A 4,174-nucleotide genomic window follows, 5' to 3' on the forward strand; every position below is an offset into this window, starting at 1 on the left:
AGAGGTGTGCGATATCTGTGATATGATAACCGTGATAAAGATGTTTAATGTATGATTAAATATTATCAGTGCACAGCTGTTCATCTGCTGATTGATACATAAAGAGTACTGCATGGCTTGCTGTGTCGTTCCAGATTTACACGAGGTTTTTTTGTTTTTTTTAAATATTTAACTGCGAGCGAAAGCGAGTTTTTTAATATTTGAAAAAAGCAACGAGTGTAAATCTGGTACGACACAGCTAGCCATGTAGTCTTCTGTTTATCCTACATACTTTCTTGCATGCCTTCTGCTTCATACATCCGGGATTCGACGTGTACAAATTGAAGACGCTGCTTATGGAACCTCGATCTCTTCCAATGCCTCGTGCAATCTTTGACGTCAAAGCAAAGAAACGTCACGTTGGACAGTATTGCGTGACGTGTTAGTTCTAAACATTCCTCCCGGGGAAACAGCTAGCGAAAGTGTTTCCAAGAAGACGTATGTATCGGTGACTTTGGCATCATGCGTAGTGGTGGAAAAACAGGTCCCTGCCAGACTGGTTTGACACGACGTCATTTACATGATATACCCACGTGTACCCAACGACATTGTTCTCTCATAAGTGGTCTCTTTTACGTATGTAGGATAAATTGTTTTAGTTTGCATCTGTTCCAGCCACTCCAACTGCTTAAAGGTTAGATGATAGTTGTTCGTTGTTTTAAAAAAAAATTAAAAAAAATTAAGCCTTTGTAGATCAGGAGCTAAGCAAATGGAACACTATATCGGAGTTGGTAGCAGTATCGAAAAATTAGAAACATAGAGCAAAGAGAAAGGCACGTTATACTGAGATGATAACATTATATATGTCTGAATGCTTTTTAGGGTTTTAAAGCGGTAGGCCTAGAAATACTATTTTGTTTTATGTAAATTAATAACTATAGCAGATATACTCTTTAGATTAAGCTCGAAGAGAAATAAATCATCATTAATTACAATGAAATAACCAGTTTGCACATACATTATCTTGGTTAAGTGGCAACATTGTTATGGTTAAATAGTAAACATTACCATATCAATTAACTCGCAATTTACCTCTATGCAATGCATTTTGTGTACATATGTATAATGTATTCTCACTTTAGTTATCTGTTAAATGTAGAACTTGTATCTTTTATTTTTATTTCATGTTTTAATTAGTCCTTCTTTAGAGCGAGGCTGGATGTGAAAAAGCAGACCACTGCTTAATCTATTACCCTCGTTAAATAAAGAATTGTCATTGTCATTGTCATTTGTAGTAAAGTTTCCACGTGTTTTATCGACGTGTTTTCTTACCGGAAGTGCATTGTCCCCCAACAATTATCACCTTGGGTCTGTTGATTATGCTAGGTCACGGGGTCCTGCAAGTCGTGAATAACTTAAACAACCCTTCAGTCAAGCACAGAAGCCAGACACTAGACACACCTACGGCGAAGTGATGCTCGTCGAGCACTGAGAAAAAATCCGATTCGCTCTCGATCTCACTTCCCAAGGCACGTACGCACGTACGCACGCACGCACGCACGCACGCACGCACGCACGCACACAAACACACACACACACACACACACAAACACACACACACACACACTCCTAGGAATACAAATCTCGCTCTCCGCTACACACACACACACTAACACACACACACACACACACACACACACACACACACACACACACACACACACACACACACACTCCTAGGAATACAAATCTCGTTATAACTCTCAGTCAATACCTGACTGAATGTAAAAAGCTGCGATAAAACAGTTTTCTCAAAATGGGGACAGTTGATGACTAATCCGTCTTTCACGACATTTTGTCCCAGCACAAGCAAATGATAACTACAAGTTAGTATCCCCCTTCATGGGCTCTGACGATGCACTTGTTTAACCGTTTGCTTCCCTTTATTTAATAAATCGACAATAGGGAGTCGTCGTCCAGAACTAAATCCTTTGTATGTCATCAAAAATATTGAATTCTGGGCAGGGAAATCCTTATGAGAAATGACGTCAGAGCCTTAATTCGGCGATTGGTCAATACATTTCGAAGCCGAACTACAACATTATGTCGGTCACACTTGAAATTAACGCTATTTAAATTGCTTTCCATACAAAGTAAACGGGCGCATAAGGTGAGTTATCAACTTAAACTTACCTCGAGTGAGATCGACACAGAACATACAGTACACACATACGAACGGAAACACTCAAAAACCGAGGAGTCGACACATGCTCGAGAACTCACATGTAACGTTCGAAGTTGAACATTCTATTTTTCACCCCGAGAATAGTGTGCCAGATTGGCTTCGTGGTATCAACGCGCATCGACTGTGAAGGAAATCACGAATAACACTGTAACAGGCAAAGTTTGACAGTGATATCCTCCACGCTTTTAGAGCGCTAACCAGAGATGTAGCGTGACATAGCAAAGTGTGTGGCACGCACTGTGAGTTCAGCTCACTGACCGGGAATAGTTGATGTTGTAAATCGCAACTATGGTATTGTTACACTTTACCACTGTCCTTGGACATTGAGGGGTTGTCCAAGTAATCGGCCGGGAGGGAGGAAGCCCGGATAGATGCGACAAGAAAGCACTTAACAGGTAAATGGAATAAGCATTCGAATATCGCTAGAGTGTTTATCGCATAAGTTGAATCGACTAACACTGTAAACTGTAAACATAGCAGACAGATATCTGAGACAAGATGTCCGCTATTTATGTTGTGCAGTGCGTCGTATAACCGGTCTGAGAGGGAGATAGCGACCAGATGACAAGTGTGAAGGATCTGAGAAGCCGCCGAAGTATCATAACTCTAGACCAGCATAGCTGAAATTCGACGGGATTTCGCGAAGTTATTGCAAGGTTATGGTTGTCCGTATAGTTGGACCATAGAGGTCACAGGACGAGAGGAACTGAGTAGACCGAGGTCGCCAGTGAAAGGAATTAGTATTCAGATACATTTCCTAGTGAACGGCCATAGACGCTGTGTAATTCTGTGTATGAACAGAGTTAAAATATATCTATCAGATCTTAATTACATAAGATATAATGAGTGTTTAGAAGGCAGAGCAGACGGTGATTTGAGCCTGCCGGAATATGAACTGTAACTGTTTTTCTGACTACACATGAGCCGTGAGTCGATACCAGTAAAGTATACTCACGGAATAAAATAACTTAACATGTTTTAAAATTTAACATCTCAAAATCGGAAAAAGTTGCAGGAGAGCGGGGTGGTACGATCATAGAACCATCAATTCCTGAGAAGAGGAAAAAAATCGGAATGTTCTCGGTTGCTTAGTTTTTTCACAATTGGTCCTCAAAGACGCATGGTGTCATTTTGGAGTTTACTAGACTGACGCCAAAGCTTGCCGACGCTGCCGACAGCCAGTGCACGCTGTGTGTGCTGTAAACAGGTAGGCCTGCACTCTTTGACTTTCGGGGCACGTCTACCCGTACTTGAAACCTGTAAAAGGTCTGCTGCTGATCCACGAATATTGCATGAAAGTACTGCCTTTGGTTTGTCCGTTTGTTTGTGAGTGAGAACAACTCACTAAAATGTTTCTTTCTTTTTGCCCAAAACTGTCCACTCTGTCTTTCTCTTTCACCATGCCACGAACGTGTGTGAACGATAGACTCGTTGCAATAGGGATGTTGAGAGGAGGGATGACTTATACTGATTTTGTTTGGCCACTTGTTGGTTATTGTTGATCGAATTTCGACTTCACAATGAAATTTGTTTTGTTAGTAAACGTATTGAGGCTAACCTTCGCACTTTATGAAATGTCCAAGTCGCGATTTATTGTTGCCACTTGTTGGTTATTGTTGATCGAATTTCGACTTCACAATAAAATTTGTTTGGTTAATAAACGTATTGAGGCAAACCTTCACTGCTCCTGTGTAATGTAATTGCGGCTGCGATCAACCAGTGCATGCACAGCGCTGTCAAACACACAGTGCTAAGTTTGTAAACTCCAAAATGACACCATGCGTCTTTGAGCTCAAATTACAAAAAAACGGAACAAGCCAGACTATTCCAGTTTTTTGCCCATAATGAGCAAATGAACAAGCTTTACGTTGGTACAAAAATCACTCCTGTAACTTTTTCCGATTTTGAGATATTAAATTTTAAACAATGTTAAGTTATTTTATTCCGTGA

This window comes from Littorina saxatilis, linkage group LG11 (genome assembly GCF_037325665.1).
Source record: "Littorina saxatilis isolate snail1 linkage group LG11, US_GU_Lsax_2.0, whole genome shotgun sequence".
Classification (NCBI taxonomy): Eukaryota; Metazoa; Mollusca; class Gastropoda; order Littorinimorpha; family Littorinidae; genus Littorina; species Littorina saxatilis.